The sequence below is a fragment of the Lathyrus oleraceus genome, chromosome 7, assembly GCF_024323335.1.
Source record: "Lathyrus oleraceus cultivar Zhongwan6 chromosome 7, CAAS_Psat_ZW6_1.0, whole genome shotgun sequence".
Lineage (NCBI taxonomy): Eukaryota > Viridiplantae > Streptophyta > Magnoliopsida > Fabales > Fabaceae > Lathyrus > Lathyrus oleraceus.
Window position 1 is genome coordinate 336029581 of NC_066585.1, and position 10091 is coordinate 336039671.

At 36.3% G+C, this 10091-nt stretch overlaps 1 long non-coding RNA gene across 1 annotated transcript; it reads right to left on the reverse strand.

Annotated features, from left to right (window-relative positions):
• Positions 1-951: 951 nt before the first annotated feature.
• Positions 952-3308, reverse strand: LOC127101350 (uncharacterized). The gene is made up of 3 exons (XR_007794612.1): positions 3131-3308; positions 2394-2597; positions 952-2176 (listed from the first exon to the last, which is right to left on the reverse strand). It is a non-coding gene; the product is annotated as an uncharacterized LOC127101350 (long non-coding RNA).
• Positions 3309-10091: the final 6783 nt, after the last annotated feature.

The window sequence follows — 10091 nt, forward strand, 5'->3', positions numbered from 1 at the left end:
AACCCTAATTCAAGGAGGTTGTATCTGATTCGATTGGTTCATTATAAAGGTTTCAGTTGTGTGCTTAAAAGTCAGGATTCTGGTTCATTGGTTGAGACTCATTCAAGATGCTACAATCGGTTGCTTGATTGAATATCATTTGGTTGACTTTGACTGATTAGATTTTTGAGTCTTGGATTGACATGTTTTATTGGTTTGAGAACATTGGGCTTTTTGGTCATATCCACATTCATTCCACAAGAAAATACGCATTTTTTACTTAAGTTGACTTTTGGTCAACTATTGACTTTTTGGTCTACCAGTTGACCAAAGTCAACCTTCTAACCAAAAATCATTTCCTAATCATTTTCATTTCCATACTTTAAATCATATTCTCAAAACCAATTCTTAAATCCATATCTACTTTAAATCCCATTTACCACTAACAAATATCCGTTATCCATTTTCCGAAATCCAATTTCATCAATTATCCAAAATCCAATCCATATTAAATCCAACCCGTTATCAAAATCCATTTCCTTAAAACCATTTTTCTTATCCATTTTCTCAAACCAGATCGATCCATTTCACATATCCAAATTCTCTAACCCAATTTTCATTACACCATTTCAAACGTTCAATACCAAGAAGCCGATGTTGACTTGAATTTCGGATTACAAGTTAAGATGCACCTAGAGCTTAAGTTGAAACACATGAAGCATTGTCATGCCAAAAGTTACATGGAACCTTGATTACATGGGTCTTCATAGGCATATCCTGTATCATTTCATTACATGTGAATTATACTGAGAAATATCATTTCATTACATGTGAATTATACTGAGAAATATCATTTCATTACATGTGAATTATACTGAGAAATATCATTACAGTACATGTGAATTACATTGGAAGATATCATTGCATTACATATGAATTACATTGAAAAGTATCATTTCATTAAATGTGAATTACATTGAAAAGTAACATTACAGTAAGTGTGAGTAAATTGAAAAATATAGAAAGCTGCTACCAAAGTAGCACGTGCACTAGCGGCGCACAAGCTGCAAGTCAAAACATACAACGGCAAAAAACGCAATGGAAACTTGAGTGATCAAAATGCAGCTACAGTCCCAAGCGGCAATGCGTACGAAGCTTCACGAAAAGCTAACAACTGCGACAACTACACAAACCAACCAAGCTGCACAACGCAGCTACCAAAAGGCAAATCAATGTAGGTTGCAAACGAACGACAAAACAGCCATGAGCACAAGCAACATGCAAACAAGCCAACATGAAAAACGGCAACGCCGTAAGCCGAGAAACTCCAAGCCAGAAGCCAAATGAAAACAACAGCAGCTGCTAACTGCAGCATAGCGCTTCGACGGCAACCCCGACAACGGAACTCAATCAAAAGCTTCAAGTCACCATCGGCTGCAACAGAACCGCAGTTGGCGCATCCCAAACTCCATGTTGTAACAGGCCAATGTGCAAAAGGTGAAAATGGAAGTACAAGCCAAAACAAATCCAATGGAAATGCAAATGCAGCTTCAAATTCCAAGCTAAGCCGCAAGTGCAACACCTGCATAAACAGCGATAAGCCGGTATCAAACGCAAAACTAAAACAAGCGAAACGACATGATACGAAAGGCAATAAAATTCAAGACGCAGTAGCCAAACCGATGTATCCAAGCTACCACACACGCCTGCTATTAAACCAAAGGCAAGCCATCACCGAGAGCGGCTACAACAACAAGCTCAACGGTGGAAAAACACGAGTACACAACGCATTTTCAGCCTGACGGTAAACCAACAACACCAGCCCACGGCAACGCAGCTACAACTGCAGTAGCAAACCATGTCATACAAAAAAAATAAACGAAATCTCACGTGTATCCAGCAAGTTTCTCCTGCGTAATTTCATTCGCGATTAAACAAACCTCAAAAGGCCTGATGCAAGACAAAGAGAAACTTGTAGGCAATGTTCAGCAAACCACTGTTATCAATGCTACAAAATCAAGGCAGGGGCATAACCTATTGTGTAGAACCAGGTTGGCATAGGTTACTTACCTGCTGCAAACCTATACCTGACCACGTAACCATCACCATTATGAGCACCTTGTTGTAGAAAGTCACGAACCGGTTTGGCCTGCAGACTTAACACGTATCACCACGAGCCATGACATTGCACGCAATCCTGCAGCAGGTCATCAAAGCAATATTGTGTGTTAGCTTGCACAATCACCGGTAAAGAAACAAGAGTAACAGAACTGGGAATCCAAGACGGCATTGACGGAAAAAAATTGAAACAACTATCACAACCCGCCCAGACTTGAACCAACACATTTTAGTCACAACGTTCATGCAAACACGGTTAGTATTAGGATGCCATGAACCAAAGTTGAAGCATTCACCTCAACACTTCAGATTTGGGCACGACATAATGCACCACCAACGGTCACAACAAGGATATGTGTCACCAACTGCTAAACCAACCTGGCAACACATCATAGCAGCATTAACCTGCAAGCATCAAGTGAATCACACGTTACGGCAATGCATACGACGACAATGAGAAATCTAACTCGAGTTGCAGCATCAGCGATGATTCCATTTCCCTGCAGTAACAATAATTCATATCAGAAGGCTACCAAAATTAACACTAGAAAAAAACTACAAACCTAAATAACTTTCACTCTAAATAACTAATAGAATTAGGTCCTGGCCAACTTGGGATGTGGTGGAACTAACTGATTAACTGAGTAGACCCTGTTGCTAACTCATTCCTTTATAAACTTATTAAACCAGTCACTCACGTTTTTTTCTTTCTACATTCATCACTAACCAAGTTACAATGACATAACTAACTTAGTAAGTATCCAATAACTAACTGAGTTTGTGACCAACTCAGTGAGTTTTACATAACAAACTCCTAGCCTAACTCCAATCCTCCATTCAATCCGAACCTGCACTCTATAAATTCACTTCTCCTCTCACTATTTCAAGGCTGGAATCTCACAAATTTCAATCCTCTCAAGCACAACCACTCTCCTTGCATACCAGAACGGAAACAACAAGACGCCAGAAGAAGAGAAAGAAGGAAGATGGAGGAGACACGTAAGGCAAAGAGGTTCCAAACAAGATTTCTCACCTGGAAATAGAGAATTCGTCGGCGCAGCCATAATCTCCGACAAGGTGAGTTTCATACCCTCTTTCCTTTCATTCTGTTACCACCACGATATAGAAGATACGTAGACGACTTAGCCATAATTCCCGGAGCTCCGATTCTAGGAGATCGGCGACGGACGTAGGTTCTTTTTTCAATTAGGATGTCTAATTATCTCTTACCAATGTGAGAAACTCTGGAAGGAAGTGTAGCGGGGTATTCGTTACCATTAGAGATATTGACTAAATCCAAGGTAAACCATACAAGTCGAGTCGCCACCGCACTTCTATTTATCCAAAGGAATGGTTAGAAAGCGAACAAAAACCTAAAAGTTTTATCGAATCAAAAACTAGTAAAAATGTCAGAGATCGGGGTAAGGGGGTTGGTTATGCAATGGGAAGGTTTTAAGCACCCAAAACATCCTAGGTACTCCTAGGGAGCCCTTTTCACATTTGTTGTAAGGTTGTTATTTTGTGAAAATTTATTTGTGCAAACATGATTGAAGAGATGAGAAGAGAATATACAAGTTATTTACAATTTGTGTTTGGATGAATAAACCCATTGCCTACGTACCATCTTAAAAAAGATTAGGTTCAAAACCTCGTAGTTCGGGGTAAAAATCTCAAGACAAGTTGGTGAATTGATTGGTCCAAAAGCCTTAAGGTCTTTTGTTATCCAAGGGAGAAAACTCAACCTAAACCCACAAATCCACCATGTGAGGATAGCTTCAACATGCCAGTGAGGGGTTAACCCTATAATAAGCATGTAAGACTCATTGTTCATCACTAAGGATATAGGTGAGTTTTATATCTACCTCAAGGATAACTCAAACCTAATAGCTAAAGCTTATGAAAAAGTTTTTGATTAAGAAAGTGGTCATTGAAACCACAAAAGTATTTGAATGAGTTATATTTACCAATGAAAAATATTTACAAAATATGGTCAAAGTTGGCTTAAAGATTCAATTCAAAATAAGTGTTATGAAAAGAAAGTTGGAAAATCAAAAGCATAATTCTTAGGTTTCTAATGTTTGAAAACAAGTGTTAAATGTTTGCACAAAAAGTTTTGGCTTGGGTTAGAGTAGAGGGAAGAAGAAGAATGGCTAAAGTCCTAATCATACAAGAGATGAAGGATAAGAAACAAGACCACAAATGGAGTTCCTCTCTTGAGATCATATTGATGATCCAAGTAGCTCTCATCCTTTGGAATATGCAAGCAAAATAAGTGTAAGCTCAAGCAATCAAATTAATCAAGCAAGCTCTTAGAAGATCCCCAATGGCTCTTGTATCTTTCACTTTGGATGAACATGGCAATGATTCTTCAATTTGGCTCAAATAGGATTCCCTATCACAAAAGCACACAACATCAAAAAGCTCTATGAAGCAAATCAAGAATGGACAAGAGTGAGTTTAGAGATTTGGTCCTTCTAACCCATCTTCAACATTAGGCATTTTTACTCCAATTTGCATAGGGAATGTCCTAGAAACTAAGTCCATTTGTCCATTTTTTTCATTTTTGTCCACAACAATCAAAACAAAACACAAGCACAATAATATATACACAATTATGTGCTCAAGTGAGCAAAAGGTAAATTGCATTAACATAAACATGTGCTCAAATGAGCAAAGGGCAAAAGCAAATGAATAATATGTACAAGAATAGTAAATTGCATAAATGTAAAGAGCAAGAATTAAATGTTAATGGTTAATGGTTAGTGTTAGAGTTAGCGTGTCATAAGGAAATTTAGTGCTATGTTAAGCAATCGTAATTGGACTTATGTAGAAGTCACAACTATCTGAGGCCGGTCAATAATAATGTAGGCAACAACACAAGTTAGAGATTTTGATTAGTGAATCAAACTCCTATAACTTGCCATGTCAAAAAGAAGATGAGAAATGATCTTGTATTGATTTAGGTTCTTTGCTTGATTAGGAAGCAACCTATCCTTAATGCAAAGCCATTCACTTGATCCATGATCAAGATGAATTAGATTTGAATCAAGGAAGGTTAAACCTCCCATGTATCAAGGCTAACCACCAATCTTTAACTCATTGATCAAAAAAGAAAAAGAAGAAGAAGAAGAAGAAGAAGAAGAATATTAAAGTGCATTAATGGAAATGGAATGAAATAATCAACAAGCATTGACTAAAGATAGAGGAGATCAAGGTCAAACAATAGAAAACATAAGCAAAATGAAGATTAGAAGTCAAGAAACAAATAAAATATTTTTGGTATTTTTCAATATTAAAATAAAACTTGAATTAAAATAATAAAGAAAGGTCAAACTTCAAACTCACTTCAAATCAACTTTGAAAAGTCCAAGTGAATTATCCCAAGTTCAACAAGGTCAAACAAAGTTTGACAAAACATTTCAGCATTTTTAGAAGTCAGAAACTATTTTAAATCAATTAAAAATGCATAAAAATAACCTAATTGAATTAAAATCTCAAATAAATCTCAAATCAATTAATAAATTGATTAGAATATTTTTCATAGATCTATCATCATTCAAATAGGTTGGAAAAATATTTTTGTATTTTTTGGATATCAAAAACTAATTAAAATGAATTAAAAATAAGCAGAAAAGACAAAATTCCTAAAAAAATATCAAATGATAAAATAAATAAAAATTAAAAATCATTTTTAGAAACTAAAATTAAGAGGAGAAAAATGCAATTGGTCTCATATTTTTTGAACCAATAATGAATGAGATATGAATTTTTAAAAAGAAATGGAATTAAAAGAAATTAAAGAAATTAAAATCAGAAATTAGAAAATGTGAAAATGTGTGGACCGTCGGATGATACCTCATTAATTGACGTGGATCATCACGTGGACGGGAAGCGCACGCTCACCATACACGCTAGTCAACTGAAGCGCACCATGCCATTAAAATAGTCATAACAATGAACGTGTGAGATCTGATCTGAAAAAAGAGATGGACGATTCATATCTGATCTGGAGAAGGGATGGTGGCCAGCGCCACCGTCTTCTCCGGCCAACTTCTGGCCAAGCTCAAAATTGCAGAGGAAAAAAATGTTAACCAAATGCTACGATCCTGGTACCAATCGAAAACTAGGGTGATGTACATCACCCCTGTACCAACCAAATCCACTATAGGTTTCTATATTGAGAGAAATCAGAGATGGAATTTTAATGGTGTTCAACTGAACTTGCTAGATTTCAAAAATTCGAAGCTCAAGAATGTTGCCTCTATGCAGAGGACTTCAGATCACACAACAACAACAAGAAATAAGCACAATATAAGCTGTTTCGAAGAAATTAAAATCAGAAGTGAACCTCTGATTTGCAGAGCTTGGAGTTACAATTTCTTGGTGTTAATGTTTGCAGTACACTCTATGAATCAAGGTGATGAGGTTTAGGAACTTTTAGATCTAAGAAAACAATCGATGTAACTGAATTCTAGATCTGAAAATTGAGAGAAAAATGAGAGAGTTCCTTTGGAGTGACGGTGAGGATTCAATTGCACAACATTTAGGGCGCCTTCAGGTTAGGGAAATGAAGAGCAATGGCATTGTATTTATAGGCAAGGCAATGCTGAAATGCATGATAACAACTTTGCATGAATGGAAAGGGCCTCCATGCATGGGCCTGTACAGGCGCATGGAGGGCCCAATTCCACTTGGATTTGGTAGCTGAGCAATGATAGAAGCAAATTGTGCATAATCATCTCATGCAATGCAAATTTTATGAATTTCCAAAATTGTACCATAATGTTCATGTCTTCGAAAATGGCTCTTCCAAACTTGAAACACCACCTCATGAGTAATGGTTGGAAAGCTTTTTGCATGAGGATAATTTGTTATGTTGATCAAAACTCCATTTGAGCCTTGAAAATTGATGAAAAGTGGTCATGAAGTGTAGGGTGCAAAACATGTACATGTGAGATTTTCAAAAATGGCCAAAGTTCAAGCCCTTCTGTCTCAATGATACAAGCTCCAAATGACAAAATCTTCAACATAAAAGTTGTAGATATTTTCAAGACAATCAATTTGGACTTAAATTTTTATCATTTGGATTTTTGATGAAGAAGTTATGGGCACTTGAAGTTAGACTTTTTCACATTTCAATGCATTTGGTCCAAAGTGACCTATAATGTTTTGCATTATCACATGTATTTCATTTAGGATTTTGAAATTTTTCTCAACATAACATTTGAAATAGATATCTTAATATTTCCAATGCATTTTATCCCACCTCAAAATCATGAAAAATGAATTAGTTATGTCCTTGGGAAGTTGACCCAAAATTAGGGTTTCAGTCAAAATCACCTATAATGTCTTGGAATGGATGATGACCTTCAAAGCTTTAAATAAATTTTTGATGAACATGAAAGTTGTTCATATGGTCTTTAAGAACATGTTTTCTCTTGGGGTCATCTCCATTTGACAAACACATAAAAAATTAGGTCTCAGTGTATTTCAAAATAGTTAGATGAATTAACTGATCAACTTCTCAAGTCCAAACCTCATATCTTAATGAATTGATGATTGAGGACACTCAAATAGGTTAACATGTGCATGAAATGATGAATGAGATAACTTCCCTTGATTTTATTTGATCATGAGTTGAGGTTGCTTCATGAGCAAGGCACAATTGATGAATAGATGAATTAGGGTTTCCTTGGGAAACAAGCCTCAAACCTTTTGATTTGTTTTGATCAAAATGATGAATTGAGATACTTGGGAGGCATATTTGATGAATGAGAGCTTTGGGAAACATTGCCATTCTTGCCTTCATCTTCAATTGTCCATATCAATGCACATAGGACCTCCTAGAAGCTTTGGATCCTGTGACTGCTCAAGCTACAAACAAGAGATGTTAGTGACATATTTTTGTGCTTTTGGTTAGTAAACAAAATAAGAAAATCAATAATATACAATTCAAGCATGCTTGGTGATCTCAAACCAACTCTCAAAAGATCCCACCCAAAGGTAAGGAGCCAAGATGCTTATGATCCTTGAGGCAAGATGTAAATGCAATGTTATGATGCCATGAGGGATCTTAGGGTCAAAATTAGGGTCTTAGAGGAAGTAGAGATTTCGCCGTCATATTCATGATTGACGCCTTGAGTCGGTTAGTATGTAGGATTCCTTTGAGTTTAATCCACCGTCGCCGCCAAGGACCGCCTTTGGTCCGACGGAGCATATAACCAGAGATATCCAGAGTTGAGCGCGTGAGTGAAAGAGAACGCGGTGGCACCTGGAGCTACGTTATCTTTAATGTCCTTCATTAGTTTTAAGCATCATTGGTTGCTCATGACGAAGTTGACATTACGCTTCGAGAATCCAGTCGTTGTTGCCATGTATTGCTAATTGCAGTAGCATCCACGGCAAATTTCAGCGTCACCCCTTGGTGGCCACACTGGATTTTGATTGGGCTGGGGATTGGGCTTTAGGTTATGCTTGCTGAACATTACCATATCCTTCCTGTTAAACCCCTCTGTTGATTAGGCCCATGACTTTCTTCCTAATTTCTAGTTGATTCATGATTAGAGTTTATTAATCTCGTTTTTTTTCTGCGATTTATATTGATGTTATTTGTTAATCTTGACAGAAATATTAGATTTAATTCTTAGTTTTTAATTAGGAATTAACATAATCTTAAGGATAATTAGCTTAATACATGTTCAATTAGGTAATTAGTTAGAAATTAGGTTTAATCATTTTTACATATTGTGTTTAGTTTCTTAATTTTCCAGAATTAATTTTCATGTGATTAACCATGCCATGTTTAGAATTTCATTTGATTTGCCATGTTAAGTCCCATCTACGCGATTAATCTCATTTTGGCTTGGTTATCTTTTGTTTGTGGTTAATGGCTAAATTGAAATTTCCATTTCAATTTAATTTGGTATATGTTTGTTCGTCATCATCACTACGCCACATCATATTATGATCATACCATCTCATTCACTTGAATTAGCATTGTAATTCCAATTTATTAATGCATACTAACCATAGTTGTTTTTTGTGGTGGAATGTGAATGAGAGATCCAAACCATCCTCCAAGTTATTCCTTTTATTTTTATAATTTGTAAAGTGTAGTTTTCCTTTCATGTCTTTGTGTTGTATTGTGTGGGTTCCCCCTGTTGTGGGTCAAATGTTCCCCCTCCCTTAACCATGTAATAGCTTAGATTTATTGCTTTCTAGTTAGCTCACCATGCATGTTAATAATCAAAGATAAAATACAAAACGATAAACAAAGCATTTCAAAAGAAACCAAAAGGTACTTGATTCAACGTCAAGTTATTTTCCTAATAAAAACTCACACCATTGCAACGTTAATGCTTGATTTAACGTCAAGCATTCTCCATTCGCTCCAAGATCCATCACTCACATCGCTTCTCCATTCTCTTCTCGATCTCAGTCTATCTCTCACCTCCATTCTTCACTCACTACTTTTCATAATAGAATTCAAACACTTGATTCAACGTCAAGTTCCTTTTTCAAAACATTTTCATAACAAATTGGAATGCAAATGGGGTGTACGTGTTTGTACACAACATTCAAGTAATTGGGTTGTCGGTCGTACTTAGCCTGAGGACCCGACACTTGACTTTCCCCTTTAAAACATCTAACGATTCAAACAAGTTAAATCTAGGCGCTATGAGGAAGAAGAAGAATAGTTAGGAGTCCATTGTCCTCTCGATTCCCAAGTACTTTGATTGTTGATTGTACTTAGTCAAGGGTTATAGACTTGTCTCCCTCTAAGTTCCAACAATTAAACTTGCCAAATTCTTTTCATAATTCAAATCTCTTTTGGATAAAAAAGAGTGGTTAGGACCATGCTGTCCTCTCAACTCCCGAGTTATTAGACCGTTGATTGTATCTAGCCAAGGGTCTAATGCTTGTCTCCATGCATAAAATCGACCCCCAACCAATCAAATCACCTTTTGCCTTAATGAACCCTATTCAAAATATTT